Source organism: Gigantopelta aegis, unplaced genomic scaffold, assembly GCF_016097555.1.
Source record: "Gigantopelta aegis isolate Gae_Host unplaced genomic scaffold, Gae_host_genome ctg1651_pilon_pilon, whole genome shotgun sequence".
In the NCBI taxonomy this organism is placed as follows: Eukaryota; Metazoa; Mollusca; class Gastropoda; order Neomphalida; family Peltospiridae; genus Gigantopelta; species Gigantopelta aegis.
The window spans coordinates 170,369-188,374 of NW_024532774.1; positions in this window are offsets into that span (position 1 = coordinate 170,369).

Here is an 18,006-nt window from a genome sequence, read left to right on the forward strand (position 1 = left end):
TTATATATTTTAGTATGTAGTGTGGACTATCTACTACTATTGTTATTATAACTATTGCAATTATGGCTTCTTGTCACAATTCTCTTATAGTAATTATGACCAGTAGTATTGATAACTGTCCATATTACGTTGGTATTGTTATTACGATTATGTGTTCATTATACTATATCAAGTTTTATGTAGGTGAGATGGTTTTGTACAAGCTTTTAATCAGTCCTACATAATCCCCAAAACTATCATAAGAGTCAAGTCAACTCTCTTTAGATATGGTATGATTGTTATGGTATACTACTTATTTAACCTGATATTAATAGTGAGTAGTGGTAACAACAGCTCATATTGTTGAATTGTAATGTACCTTTGCTTCAAATTCCTTACTTTGGTTATTCCTGTTAACATAAATTTTGATGATATAAGTTATAAAATAAACTGTAATGTGTTATTTGTGACATGATTTGCAATAAGGGACCACTTCTGGCAAAACATTTATGACCTGATCTGTGAAATGAGACCACTGTTAAAACATCTCAAAAACAATTTTCCAATTATACAAATGCTTTTACAGAATATATAGCCTCATTATTGACATATTATATGCTCAGTATATGCATTCAAATGGTATATAATAGCCACAGGCATGCATGAGCACTCTTTCAGTATGTCATCAATGAAACCTACCCACTGTCATAGTGTAATCATATATCATCTAATATGTGATAATGCTATTAAATTCAATGATATTGAAACTGGCAAACCCATACAACAAAACAAACTGATTGATTGATTTAATTAATATGTGGTTACTCATTGAATTTGTATAATATGGTAAAATCAACATTTCATACAAAAAGTAAACATGCAGTTTTTATTATATTGATGTGTCACACAATTAATTGTTTATGCAGAAAAGGATCAGAAACTAACTATGATATTTTATATTCATAGAAAAAAACAAATACTTGGTCAGGTGTTAGTTACTATGTATTCATATATACACTCCAATATGTCATCATAACAACCTTCATGATCAGTGAGATTAATTTTTGATGGCAATTTGGATTAAATTACTGCTAAGTCCTTTCCTTAACATTATTTTCGTTTTGTATGTATCCATACAAAAATCATGATTATAGTACTAACCTTAACTACATAAACAATCAATCCTGTATTGTATGTTCAATGTGTATAATATTATATTGGTAAGATCAACAAATCAATTTTTATAGCGATATACACAGCATATTTTTAGATAATTAAAAAAACATCCAGTGTTGCCTTAGCTTACGTAGGCGGGGTCTTCTAAAACACAATGTGACATCGATTCCTAATCTAATTGTGAGCCAAATCGCAAAATGAAGTTGATTCTCGTCGTCCCTCTTTTTGTACTCTTCCAGTTTCTTTCATTTATCGAGTGCACAGTTCGTTTTCGTTATGATACTCCTCCTGAACATGTTCTTAAAACCGAAGGAGGTAGAGTGAGAGGAATACAAGATCTTGAAGGTAAAGACATTATTTTAGGTGGGTTGTTTTTCAGTGCACCTGAGTTCAGCTGCTGGTGGACAATGCGGTACGACTCTAAGACTTAAAGGAACTGAAAGGCTTGAAAGCTATGTTATATGCCATAGATCTTGTTAATAGTGACCCCTATCTACTACCTAACATAACAATTGGGTATGATATCAGAGATACTTGTATGAGTGAGAACATAGGTCTTGATGAGAGTATCGAATTTGTGTCTTCAGAAGACTTATGTCATGATACTAATTTATCAAATACTACCACTTTAAAAAAGTACAATAACTGCTGTTATTGGAGCAACATTGAGTATCGTCTCTATTCCTGTTGCTAGCTTGTTTCGCCTTTTTAACTTACTCAAGTGAGCTTTAGCTCAACATCACCAATTTTTAAACCACCGAGATCGCTTCACTTACTTTTTTCGTACTGTACCTCCAGATGATCAACAAGCTCAAGCAATGATTGATTTAATAGTATATTTTGGTTGGGGCTATGTCTCAACTATATATTCTAATAATGTATATGGACAGCCTGGCATGATGATGATTTCATCGCCTAGCTAAAATAGAAACATATGTATTGACCTTAATGAAGGTATCAATGAAAATTTTGTAACAGCAGATTACACAGTCCTTGCTAATAAACTATTTAACTCTTTTGCTAATGTTGTAGTCCTATTTGCTTATGAAAATCACGTTATAGACCTTATGACGGAAATTAAAAGTGTTCAAGGAAATTCAAGAAGACAATTTCTATGGATTGCTAGTGATTCCTGGGCTACATTTAGAGAAGCTGCTGACTTTAGCTCTATAGTCAGTGGTATGTGGGGTGTGGCACCACTAACTACAAAATATGATTTGTTTGAAGAATATTACTCAAATCTTACACTGGGAACTAATTTACGTAATTCTTTCTTCACAGAGTATTATCAGGTGTTTTTATATAACTGCATTATTGGTATTAATTGCACGAATGACAGCATTACAGAACATCCAACATACGAGCAGAATCCTAAGGTACCACTTGTTGTTGATGCTGTTTACAGTATAGCTCATGCTCTTAACAATTTCTTCAAAGAAAACTGTGATCAGCCATTAGTGTGGTATAAAATAAACCAAACATGTGTTGGTCAGACTAATGAGACAAAACTTAATGGAAAAGTATTGTTAAAATATCTCAGCAAAGTTAGCTTCACAAGTCCTACAGAAAATAAAGTTTCATTTAACGAGTTTGGAATGTAGAAAGTAACTACATATTCTACAATTATCAAAGTAAGTTGTCTTGTAGTAATTGTAGCTCAATGAATGAGTTTGTACAAGTAGCCTACTGGAATGGAAGTATTAAAACATCACAAGAGCGTATAACATTTACTCCTAATATTCAAATACAGTTTGGTCTCAATAAATCTGGCCATATCATACATGAATTTAACTCTCAATGTCAAATTTGTAAACCTGGATTCTTTAGACGTAAAGTGTGTCATCTTGTTGTGATATCTGTGACCCTTGTCTTGGACAAAACTACACTAACTCTACCTTTTCTACAGAATGTCAACTGTGTCCTCAATACATGTGGGGTAATGACCTCTTAATGGTAGTAATGGGTGTATAGATATTTGAAGAGTCATATCTTAAACCTTCTGATGGATGGTCTATTGTACTAATATTGTTAGCTATAATTGGTATTAGCTGTAGTAATTGTGAGTGGAGTCTTCATACATTTCTGGAACACACAATTGTAAAGTCATCAGGACGAGAACAAATGGCACTTCTTCTAATTGGAATAACACCTGTGTTTTCTAATAACAGTTATATTTATTTTAAAACCCTCTGTAGTTGTCTGCACTCTTCAAAGGATATCTGCATTTTTTTTGTTCATCACTATTTATTTCGTCTCTATTCATTAAACTAGTTTCGAATTAACTCGGTTTTTTTAGATAAAAACATAACCTCAAGGCCGAAAATATCTCTCCCCATTTTCCAGATCTTGTTCACATTTATTTGGTAGGAGTTCTAATGTTTTTTGAATAATATCTTTAATTGTTTTCAATCCACATGTCAATAATAAAGTGGAGACTAATGAAAATAATCACAATGACTTTCCAGTTATAATTGTCCAATGTTCTACTCCTCACATTTCGGTACTTGTAATACAACTCCTCTATTATACTACTTTAATGATTACAAGTAGTGCACTAGCTATTTTGACAATTCGATTCCCTCAGAATTTCAATGAGTCAAAGTACATAGCATTTTCTACATTTTCATTGGGTCTTATATGGCTAGCATTCCTTTTTCTATTTGGTATTTTAGGTACAGAGCTTCATGTTGCACTAGTATCTTTAGCAATTCAGTTAAGTGCTTTAGCTGTTCTAGTATGTTGTTTTTGTCCTCGTGCCTTCATAATGATCATCTGGCCAAGCAGAAATGTTATCACATCAAGTGCAACCAATGCTACTACACCTTCAGTTTACAACTGGACTTCAAATGAATAATATACCTACTGAACATTGTAAAGTGTCACTTGTTCCAGCAGTTGCTTTCTAATGCTGATACCAATGGCAATTAAGTCTGATTTATCAAGCTGCTAAATGTGTTAGTACATACATATTACATGTAATATGTATTATATTTTTAGTATGTAGTGTGGACTATCTACTACTATTTTATTATTACTATTGCAATTATGGCTTCTTGTCACAATCTCTTATAGTAATTATGACCAGTCACAATTCTCTTATAGTAATTATGACAGTAGTATTGATAACTGTCCATATTACGTTGGTATTGTTATTACTTTATGTGTAGTTATTGTCATGTTAAAAAAACTTTTTTTTTAAAGTAGAATTTTGTTATTCTTTTAAGCCTTTATAATTGTCACTGATTAAACTCTACAATAAAAGGATATTCATCCATTAAGACCCTTAAGACCAACATATCTTAGAAGTGATTGGTTATCACTCACGTTAATTATCACTCAAAATTATCCACCTATTCACTTATCCACCTATATATATTATAATTATATATATATATATATGACCTGATTTGCAATAATTGGCCACTTCTGTTTAAAACTTTGTGACTTGATTTGTAAAAAGGGACCATTGTTTAAAATCCCCCCAAAAATAGTTTTTATACATGCAGTATCATGAATAGTTGTTTATATATAGCATTTGTGTCTATACAAAACTTTTTTGAGATGTTTTAACAGTGGTCACATTTCACAAATCAGGTCATGATGTTTTATAAGAAGTGGTCCCTTATTGCAAATGAAGTGACATATGTTATATGTTGTATGCTATGAAAGAAGTAAATGATAGCTTTGTATACATAAATGTTATTGAACTTTTTAAATAATTGTAAACCAATGAGATTGTGTTATTGCATTTGCACCTTAATAGATTGTTGCCTAGAGAATTCAAGTGTGAGGAATAATTATGTTATAACAGATAACATGTGAATCTCCTTTCAATTTCAATACTTAATTCAACAGAATTAATACTATCTACATTTTTAATATTGCTGTATTTAACATCACATTATGTTATTACATACATTTACTTTGTAACTATATCCTATATATTCAAACAATTTGTTTATCCCTTAGACATTATGAAAAAAAAATTAATCAAGCTAAATCCATGAATGTTCATTGTAATTTAAAATGTAATCATCATAGCAAACATGAACCTTACTAACCATACTCTATGTTGCTCTAATTCTATAGTTGAGACCATGTCTCAACTATTTATTCCAATAATTGTATGATAAACCAGGATAAAATGTTTTTCACTAACTTGTACCAATTAATGGCATATGCATTGAACTTAAAGAAGGAATTGATGAAAGTTTCATACCAGCAGGCTACTCCAGACTTGTCAATAAACTTTTAAATTTCTTGCAAATGTATACGTAGTCGTATAAATATTTGTACTGTAAACAATGTGTAAACATTGTTGACATTGAATCAAAATCCACCAATTGACTCTCAAAGTAAAGTGACAATTCTTGTGGACTTGCAGTGATTGGTTTGAAATTTTTGTCACCTGAATCAGTGTGTTACTATTCACAATTGACTCCAGCAACTAACTTATGTAATCCGTAGTTCATTGACTTTTATCAGCAATATTACATATAACTACATTATTGAAGTTAACTGTAGTAATAACTGTATTACAGATGATCCAATGTGTCATCAAGTTCTTTGTTTTTTTTTCCTTTTGCTATTAATACTGTTTACAGTGTAGCACATGCACTGACAATTACATTTAAAAATAATTGTGGCAAGCCTTTTTTAGTGTGGTATCAAAACAATCAACATTGCAAAGGTGCAAGTTAGCAGATAAATACATTATCTTATTTTCAAGGTATTAATTTCACTAGTCCTATGCTGGTAACCATTTCCTGTTTGATAATTGGCAATATAATTGGAAAGATAAAATATTAAAGTTTTCAAGTTGATATATCGATATATTTGAAATATCTCTCAAGCTGTTGTTATTACATTACATATAAGTTATATTATAGTTTCTCCTTTGTAGTAAATATGACCATATAGAGAGTTCTTAACTGTCAATATCATTCATTTTTGTTATGAGTAGAGTTTTTGCTATTATTATTCACATTTTGTCATTGTTTATATTGAAACAGAAAACATAAAGAATGCAAATAATGGGGTGGTAATAATGGTAGTAAGAATGGCAATAGCATTACCCTACATATTAGTACACACTGATGACACAAACAATAAGGATATACACCACCTATATAATCACTAAAATAATTATCATAATATAATTATAAATTATATTATTGCTTCTGTGCTTGTGCTATGTAGTTGTCATACCTACTATCTCATTTGCATTCTTTGTATTGGACTTATATTACCCAACCCTAACTACTTTATTTACTTATAAACATTTATGTTAGCAGGCTTTGAAATGGTTTTTGTTCTTTGAAATTGTAAATAATGTCACAGACATGAGTACTCTTTCTGACATGTGCTCAAAAAAACTACCAGCTGTCATAGTGTAATTACATACCACTAAATATGAAAATAATGCTATTAAATTCAATGAAATATAACTGGTTGTGAAGCCATATTACACAGTGAAACTGTATGGTTGATTAGTATATATGGTCATGTAGTCAAGTTATATACATCTGGCAAGATTACTATATGTTTCATACTAAAAATAAACATCATAATGTTTTTTATTTATTAATGTGCCACACAATTAATTGTTTATGTAGCTAATGGTTACAACTAATTATGGTCTTGTTTATTGTTTGAAAAACAAGATACTTGGTGAGGTATTAGTATGGACTCATATATGGCACTCCAATATGTCATCATGTTAACCTTCAATGAGACAAATATTTGACAATAGTTTTGGATTAATATTATACATACACTAATCATTATATTATATTAAGTTTTATATAGATGAGGTGTGTTTTTTGTACGAAGTTTTTAATCACTCCTATACAAAACACCAAACCCCTCATAATCGAGAGTCTAAGAGTCAATTCAACTCTTTTTAGATATGGTACGTAATTATTGTGTTATACACTTTGTGTAACCTGATTATTAACAGTGAGTAGTGGTAACAACAGCTCATATTGTTGAATTGTAATGTACCTTCACTTCGAATCCCTTACGTTGGTCATTCCTGTTAGCATAAACATTTGACAACATGTGAGTAAGTTACAAACAGGATATAATATGTTATTGAGCTTTGTCTGTAGTACATAATAATAGACACAATATATACATATTATATGTTCAGTATATTAGTTTCAAATGGTATCAGTGGTCACAAATGTAAGCACTTCTTCCAGCATGTGGTAACAAGAGCTGGTATACAACTAGAAGCTAGTGTTATTATATAATTATCTGAATAGGAAAATAACACTATTAAATTAAATGAAAAAGCTGTGAAGCCATATAACACAGAAAATTGTTTGGTTGATCTAATTTTGTTATGTGTTGAAGTTTGTATACATGTGTGACCTGATTTACAAAAGGGACCACTTCTGTCAATACATTTGTGGCCTGTTTTGTGAAAAAAAAACACTTTTTAAAGATATCAAAAAAACAGTTTTGTATTCATATAAAATAGTTTATACTAAATAAAATCAAAAGATTATGATAATAGTTCTAACTTATTAGTTAAATAAACAATCAATCCTATCTGATACATTCAATATGTATAAAATATATGGTAAAATCAACAAATCAATTTTTATAGTAATTTATATAGGCTATTTTAGGAAATGATGAAATATCATTCCCTGTTCTGTAACAAGTCACAAAATGAAGTGGAGTTTTTCACCAACTCTCTTGTTGTTCTCTTCATGTTCATTTAAATTTATGGCATTACTACAATGATAAAACAGCACATATTATTATATTAGCTTAACAAATAATTCCCACATTTTGAAATATTATGAGAGCACATGACAATGGAATTACTTGATCATGTCTGATACATTTTCATTATTCTTATGTTCTCTATTTGACAAATTATAAGTTTGATTTAAACCTTTAAAAGTAAGTTACTTGAGAACATTGTTCAAAATCTTTTGGCACGTGCATGAGAAAAATACGATTGGTTATCGAAACACTCTAATTATGCGCAAAATCACACAAATGAAGTGGAATCTCACTGTCTTTCGTTGTACTCTTCCAGTTTCTTTCATATACTGAGTGCACAGTTATTATCGTTATGATACTCCTCCTGAACGTATTCTTAAAGCTGATGATGGCAATAGAGTGAGAGGAATACAGACCTTGAAGGTAAAGACATCGTTTTGGGTGGGTTGTTTGCTGTCCGCCATAGTTCAGCTGCTGGGACAATGTAGTACGACTCTAAGACTGAAGGAGCTGAAAGGCTTGAAGCTATGTTATATGCTATAGATCTTGTTAATAGTGACCCCTTATTACTACCTAACATAACAATTGGGTATGATATCAGAGATACTTGTACAAGTGTGAATATAGGTCTTGATGAGAGCATTGAGTTTTTTGTCTTCAGAAGACTTGTGTCACGATATTGTTTATCAAATACTACCATTTTAAATACTTCAATAACTGCTGTTATTGGAGCAACATTGAGTCATGTCTCTATTCCCATTGCTAGTTTGTTTCGGCTTTTTAACTACCTCAAGTGAGCTATAGCTCAACGTCATCACTTTTAAGCAATCGTGACCGCTACACTTACTTTTTTTCGTACCATACCTTCTGATGATCAACAAGCTCAAGCAATGATTGATTTAATAGTAACTTTTTGGTTGGGATCATGTCTCAACTATATATTCAAATAACTTGTATGGCCAACCTGGTATTACTGAGTTTCATCGCCTAGCTAGAAAAGAAAAGATATGTATTGATGTTAATGAAGGTATTGATGAAAATTTTGTAACAGCAAATTACACAGTCCTTGCCAATAAAACTGTTTAACTCTTCAGCTAATGTTGTTGTCTTATTTGCTCATATACATCACGTTATAGACCTTTTAACAGAAATTAAAAGTGCTCAAAGAAATTCAACAAGACAATTTCTATGGATTGCTAGTGATTCCTGGGCTACATTTTAGAGAGGCTGTTTGACTTTAGTTTCTATAGTCAGTGGTATGTGGGGTGTGGCACCACTAACTACAAAATATGATAAGTTTGAAGAATATTACTCAAATCTTACACTGGGAACTAATGTACGTAATTCTTTCTTTACAGAATATTATCAGGTTATTTATGACTGCATTGTTGGAGTTAACTGCACAAATGACAGCATTACAGAACATCCAATGTATCAGCAGAGTCTAATGTACCACTTGTTGTTGATGCTGTTTACAGTATAGCTCATGCTCTTAACAACTTCTTCAATGAGAACTGTAAGCAGCCATTAGTGTGGTATCAAAGTAATCAAACATGGTTAGTCAGGACTAATAGACAAGACTTAATGGAAAAGTGTTGTTAAAATATCTCGCAATGTTAGCTTCACAGTCCTACAGGAAATAAAGTTTCATTTAACAAGTTTGGATATGTAGAAGGCAACTACCGATTCTACAATTATCAAAGGAGAATGTCTTGTACTAATTGTAGCTCAATGAATGAGTTTGTACAAGTAGGCTATTGGAATGGGAGTATTAACACATCACAAGAGCGTATAACATTTTCTCCTAATATTCAATTACAGTTTGGTCTCAATACATCTGACCATATCGTATATGAACTTAAGTCTCAATGTCAAGTTTGTAATCCTGGGTTCGTCAGACGCGAAGTCGTGTCATCTTGTTGTGGTATCTGTGGACCTTGTCTTGGACAAAACTACACTAACATCACCTCTTCAACAGAATGTCAAACATGTCCTCAATACATGTGGGGTAGTAATCCTCTTAATGGTAGTAATGGGTGTGTAGATATTGGAAGAGTCATATCTCAAACCTTCTGATGGATGGTCTATTGTTACTATATTGTTAGCTATAATTGGATTATTAGCTGTAATAATTGTGAGTGGAGTCTTCATATATTTCTGGAACACACCAATTGTAAAGTCATCAGGACGAGAACAAATGATACTACTACTAACTGAATAACTCTTTGTTTTCTAATAACAGTTATATTTATTTTAAAAACCCTCTGTAGTTGTCTGCACTCTTCAAAGGATATCTGCATTTTTTTTTGTTCATCACTAGTTATTTCGTCTCTATTCATTAAACTAGTTCGAATTACTCGGATTTTTTTACAAAAAAACATAGCGACAAGGCCGAAATATATCTCACCCATTTTCCAGATCTTGTTCACGTTTATTCTGGTAGGAGTTCTAATGTTTTTTGAAATAATATCTTTAAGTGTTTTCCAATCCACATGTGGAGAATGAAGTGGAGACTAATGAAAAATAATCACAATGACTTTCCAGTCATAATTGTCCGATGTTCTACTCCTCACATTTCAATAATTGTAATACAACTCCTCTATTATACTACTTTAATGATTACAAGTAATGCACTAGCCATTTTGACAATTCGATTTCCTCAGAATTTCAATGAGTCTAAGTACATAGCATTTTCTACATTTTCATTGGTCTTATATGGCTAGCATTCCTTTTTCTATTTGGTATTTTTAGGTACAGAGCTTCATGTTTGCACTAGTATCTTTAGCAATTCAGTTAAGTGCTTTAGCTGTTTAGTATGTGTGTTTTGGTCCTCGTGCCTTCATAATGATCGTCTGGCCAAGCAGAAAATGTTATCACATCTAGTGCAACAAATGCTACTACACCTTCAGTTACAACTGGACTTCAAATGAATAATATACCTACTGAACATCGTAAAGTGTCACTTATTCCAGCAGTTGCTTCTAATACTGATACCAGCGGCAATTAAGTCTGATTTATCAAGCTGCTAAATGTGTTTGTACATACATATTACATGTAATATGTATTATATATTTTAGTATGTATATGTAGTATGGATATATTTGAAATATCTTCTCAAGCTGTTGTTATTACATTACAATAAGTTTCATATTATAGTTTCTCCTTTGTAGTAAATATGACCATATAGAGAGTTCTTAACTGTCAATATCATTTTTGTTATGAGTAGAGTTTTTTGCTTTATTATTATTCACATGTTTTGTCATTGTTATATTGAAACAGAATCATATAAAGATGCAAATAATGGTAAGGTAATAATGGTATTAAGAATGGCAATAGCATTACTCTACATATTAGTACACACTGATGACACCAAACAATAACAGGATATACACCACCTATCTAATCACTAAAATAATTATCATAATATAATTATATTTATATTATTGCATTCTGTGCTTGTGCTATGTAGTTGTCATACCTACTATCTCATTTGCATTCTTTGTATTGGACTTATATTACCCAACCCTAACTACTTTATTTACTTATAAACATTTATGTTAGCAGGCTTTGAAATGGTTTTGTTCTTTGAAATGGTAAAAATGGTCACAGACATGAGTACTCTTTCCGACATGTGCTCAAAAAAACTACCAGCTGTCATAGTGTAATTACATACATCTAAATATGAAAATAATGGCTATTAAATTCAATGAAATATAACTGGTCATGAAGCCATATTACACAGTGAGACTGAATGGTTGATTTAATTAGTAATATATGGTCATGTAGTCAGTTGTATTCATCTGATAAAAAACACACACTGTTAGCTTAGCAAATAATTGCAATAAACACATAATTTAGAAATATTATGAGAGCACATGACAATGGAATTGCTTGATCATGTCTGATACATTTCGTATGTTCTCTATTTGACAAATTATAAGTTTGATTTGATTTTAAGAGTAGGTTACTTTAATTATTGAGGAGAAAATTTGTTCAAAATCTTTTTGGCACGTGCATGAGGAAAATATAATCATGTGAGACATGCTAATTATACACAAAATCACGTAAAATCACAAAATGAAGTGGAATCTCACTGTCTCTCTCGTCGTACTCTTCAGGTTCTTTCATTTATCGAGTGCACAGTTAATTATCGTTATGATACTCCTCCTGAACGTGTTCTTAAAGCTGATGAAGGTAGTAGAGTGAGAGGTATACAAGATCTTGAAGGTAAAGACATCGTTTTGGTGGGTTGTTTGCTGTCCGCCACAGTTCAGCTGCTGGTGGACAATGTAGTACGACTCTAAGACTTAAAGGAACTGAAAGGCTTGAAGCTATGTTGTATGCCATAGATCTTGTTAATAGTGACCCCTATATTCTCCCTAACATAACAATTGGGTATGATATCAGAGATACTTGTATGAGTGTTAATATAGGTCTTGATGAGAGTATCGAATGTTTGTGTCTTCAGAAGACTTGTGTCACGATATTTGTTTATCAAATACTACCATTTTAAATACTTCAATAACTGCTGTTATTGGAGCAACAGGGTGAGCATGTTTCTATTCCTGTTGCTAGTTTTGTTTCGAACTTTTTAACTTACACTCAAGTGAGCTATAGCTCAACGTCATCACTTTTAAGCAAATCGTGACAAACCGCTACACTTACTTTTTTCGTACAATACCTTCAGATGATCAACAAGCCTCCCCTCAAGCAATGATTGATTTAATAGTAAATTTTGGTTGGGACCATGTCTCAACTATATATTCAAATAACTTGTATGGCCAACCTGGTATTACTGAGTTTCATCGGCTAGCTAAAAAGAAAAGATATGTATTGATGTTTATTGAAGGTATTGATGAAAATTTTGTAACAGCAAATTACACAGTCCTTGCCAAATAAACTGTTTAACTCTTCAGCTAATGTTTTGTTGTCTGTATTTGCTCATATACATCACGTTATAGACCTTTTAACAGAAATTAAAAGTGCTCAAAGAAATTCAACAAGACAATTTCTACCTATGGATTGCTAGTGATTCCTGGGCTACATTTAGAGAAGCTGCTGACTTTTAGTTCTATAGTCAGTGGTATGTGGGGTGTGGTACCACTAACTACAAAATATGATATGTTTGAAGAATATTACTCGAATCTTACACTGGAAACTAATGTACGTAATTCTTTTCTTTACAGAGTATTATCAGGTTTTTATGACTGCATTGTTGGAGTTAACTGCACAGTTAAATGACAGCATTACAGAACATCCAATGTATCAGCAAGATTCTAATGTACCACTTGTTATTGATGCTGTTTACAGTATAGCTCATGCTCTTAACAACTTCTTTCAAAGAAAACTGTGATCAGCCCTTAGTGTTGGTATAAAATAAACCAAACATGTGTTGGTCAGACTAATGAGACAAAACTTAATGGAAAGTATTGTTAAAAATATCTCAGCAATGTTAGCTTCACAAGTCCTACAGGAAAATAAAGTTTCATTTAACAAGTTTGGATATGTAGAAAGTAACTACATATTCTATAATTATCAAAGTAAGTTGTCTTGTAGTACTTGTAGCTCAATGAATGAGTTTGTACAAGTAGCCTACTGGAATGGAAGTATTAATACATCACAAGAGCGTATATATAACATTTACTCCTAATATTCAATTACAGTTTGGTCTCAATAAATCTGGCCATATTGTATATGAACTTAAGTCTCAATGTCAAGTTTGTAATCCTCTGGGTTTGTCAGACGTGAAGTAGTGTCATCTTGTTTGGTACCTGTGACCCTTGTCTTGACAAAACTACACTAACATCACCTCTTCAACAGAATGTCAAACATGTCCTCAATACATGTGGGTAGTAATCCTCTTAATGGTAGTAATGGGTGTGTAGATATTGAAGAGTCTATCTCAAACCATCTGATGGATGGTCTATTGTACTAATATTGTTAGCTATAATTGGATTATTGGCTGTAGTATTTGTGAGTGGAGTCTTCATATATTTCTGGAACACACCAATTGTAAAGTCATCAGGACGAGAACAAATGGTACTACTGCTAACTGGAATAACTCTTTGTTTTCTAATAACAGTTGTATTTATTTAAAACCCTCTGTAGCTGTCTGCACTCTTCAAAGGATATCTGCATTTTTTTGTTCATCACTAGTTATTTCGTCTCTATTCATTAAACTAGTTCGAATTACTCGGATTTTTTTACATAAAAACATAGTGACAAGGCCAAAATGTATCTCTCCCATTTTTCAGATCTTGTTCACATTTATTCTGGTAGGAGTTCTAAATGTTTTTGGAATTAATATCTTTAGTGTTTCCATCCACGTGTGGAGAATGAAGTGAGACTAGTGAAAATAATCACAATGACTTTCCAGTCATAATTTGTCCGATGTTCTACTCCTCACATTTCATAATTGTAATACAACTCCTCTATATACTGCTTTTAATGATTGCAAGTAATGCATTAGCTATCTTGACAATTCAATTCCCTCAGAATTTCAATGAATCTAAGTACATAGCATTTTCTACATTTTCATTGGGTCTTATATGGCTGGCATTCCTTTTTCTATTTGGTATTTTAGGTACAGAGCTTCATGTTGCACTAGTATCTTAGCAATTCAGTTAAGTGCTTTAGCTGTTCTAGTATGCGTGTTTTGTCCTCGTGCCTTCATAATGATTGCTTGGCCAAGAAATGTTATCACATCAACTTCTGTAATTCCTACTACACGACACCTTCAGTTTCAACCGGACTCCAAATGAATAATATACCCACTCAAAATGTAAAACATCACTTGTTCCAAGCAGTTACCTCTAGTACTGATACCAGTGGCAATTGAGTCTGATTTGTCAAGTTGTTTTAAATATATTAGTACATACATAATATATGTAATACATCTTATATATTTTAGTATGTAGTGTGGACTATTACTACTATGTTATTATAACTATTGCAATTATGGCTTCTTGTCACAATTCTCTTATAGTAATTATGACCAGTAGTTGATAACTTCCATATTACGTTGGTATTGTTATTACATTTATGTGTAGTTTTATTGTCATGTTATAAAACTTTTTTTAAAGTAGAATTTTGTTATTCTTTAAGCCTTTATAATTGTCACTGATTAAACTCTACAACAAAAGGATATATATCCATTAAAGACCTAAGACCAACATATCTATGAAGTAATGGCTATCACTCAACATTAATCCACCTATTCACTTATCCACCTATATATATTATAATTATATATATATATATATATATATATATATATATAACCCTGATTTGCAATATAATGGCCACTTCTGTTAAAACATTTGGTACTTGATTTGTAAAAAGGGACCACTGTTAGAAAATCCCCCCAAAAAATAGTTTTTATACATGCAGTTATCATGAATAGTTGTTTATATATAGCATTTGTGTCTATATAAAACTTTTTGAGATGTTTTTAACAGTGGTCACATTTCACAAATCAGGTCATGAATGTTTTTATAAGAAGTGGTCCCTTATTGCAAATGAAGTGACATATGTTATATGTGTATATGCTATGAAAGAAGTAAATAATAGCTTTGTATAACATAAAGTTATTGAACTTTTTAAATAATTGTAAGCCAACGAGGTTGTGTTATTGCATTAGCACCTTAATAGATCATTGCCTAGAGAGTTCAAGTATGAGGAAATAATTATGTTATAACAGATAACATGTGAATCTCTTTCAATTTCAATACTTATACCTTCAACAGAATTAATACTAATCTACATTTTTAAATATTGCTGTATTTAACATCACATTAGTTATTACATACATTTACTTTGTAACTATATCCTATATATTCAAACAATTTGTTTATCCCTTAGACATTATGAAAAAAATTAATCAAGCTAAATCCACGAATGTTCATTGTAATTTAATATGTAATCAACATGAACCTTACTAACCATACTCTATGTTACTCTAATTCTATATTGAGACCATGTCTCAACTATTTATTTGAATAACTTTGTATGATAAACCAGGAATAAATGTTGTCACATTTCACTAACTTGTACCAATTAATGGCATATGCATTGACCTTAAGGAAGGAATTGATGAAAGTTTCATACCAGCAGGGCTACTCCAGGGACTTGTCAATAAACTTTTAAATTCCTTGCAAATGTATACGTAGTCGTATAAATATTTGTATCTATAAACAATGTGTAAATTGTTGTTGACATTGAATCAAATCCACCAATTGCCTCTCAAAGTTAAGGAGACAATTCTTGTGACTTGCAGTGATTGGTTTGAAAATTTTGTCACCTGAATTCAGTGCATTACTATTCACAATTGACTCTAGCAACTAACTTATGTAATCCATAGTTCATTGACTTTTATCATCATATTACATATAACTACATTATTGAAGTTAACTGTAGTAATAACTGTATTACAGATGATCAATGTGTCATCAGTTCTTTCTTTTTCCTTTTGTTATTAATACGGTTTTACAGTGTAGCACATGCACTAAACAAATTACATTAAAAATAATTGTGGCAAGCCTTTTAGTGTGGTATCAAAACAATCAATATGCAAAGGTGCAAGTTAGCAGATAAATACATTATATCTTATTTCAAAGGTATTAATTTCACTAGTCCTATGCTGGTAACCATTTCCTGTTTGATAATTTGGCAATATAATTGGAAAGATAAAATATAAAGTTTCAAAGTTGATATATCGTGTGAATCTTGTAACAATAACAACAAGTCACAGACTAAAAGATGGTTACTGCGATGGAGGTTGTCAAGAGAATCATCTTCACTTTTAAAGTGAAGACAATTCTATGATAAATGTCACCAAAACAGTTTGGTTTCAATGAATCAGATGATGGTATATATCGCCTCGACTCTCATTCTTAAGTTTGCAGTCTTGGATTCATATGACAGGTAGCAGCATCCTCCTACTGTGGTACCTGTGACCCTTGTCTTGACAAAAACTACACCAACACTACCTCTTCAACAGATATCAAATGTGTCCTCAATACAATCAATATGTGTGGGGTAATAATCCTCTTAATTGTAGTAATGTCGTGTAGATATTGAAGAGTTATATCTTAAACCTTCTGACGTATGGTCTATTGTACAAAGATGTACAATTGGATTATTAGCTGTAGTATTTGTAAGTGGAGTCTTCATATATTTCTGGGAACACACCATTGTAAAGTCATCAGAACGAAAATAAATGTTATTAATTGTGTTTTGTACCAAGTGAATTACCTATTATACAATTTGATATACAGTATTTCTTTTGGGGGGGGGGGGGGGGGTCCAACATAAAAAGGATGGTTACATATAGCATAGAAATAAAGTAGATACTAAAACATTAAATGATGCACTATGTATATATATTTAGGACAAGGTGATGTACATGTATTAGTACAAAAATTTATTTAAGCCTGGAGGACCTTCTGGGACATCACCTTCCATTGCAATCATTGTTGGTGTTAGGTTCATCATCATCATAACTTTCTTCTCTTTCATTTTATGTTCCTTTAAATTGTGTCTTCTTCTTCGTCGTTTCTCTTCATGTCTTGTGTGAATATTGATCCTCATATTATCCTGTTCTCCAGCCTCTTCTGGAACAGTTGGGGAAAAAATTAAAATAACCAGGAAAAGGAGGTGGTGGCATGCCATACCCATAAGGAGGGTACACTAAATGTGGAGGAGGAGGTGGGATATCCATAGCCAGAAATAAATGGTGGATGTCCATATGGTGGCATAAATAGCTGGCCATGTTCCATACCACGGGTATACCTCGTACTCTATGACCACTGTGTTTGCTTCTTCTTCCTTCAGATCTTTCAGAGGACGCTGTTTGAAAATAGAGGATACATGTAAATGTCATTAAACATTGCAACACACATTTAATAATTTTTTATTTTATAAACAGCACGGTATATACTCTTTTTGTCCCATTACCATGGACATGCACAATTACAATGTAATGATATGTTGTTTTAACGTCAAAGTTGGTATTCAATCCACACATACAGCATGTTCAACTATATAAATATAATATTAGATATTCACCTGTAGACTCAGTGAAAGAATGACTACGTCCAATTAGTTTCCCTCTTG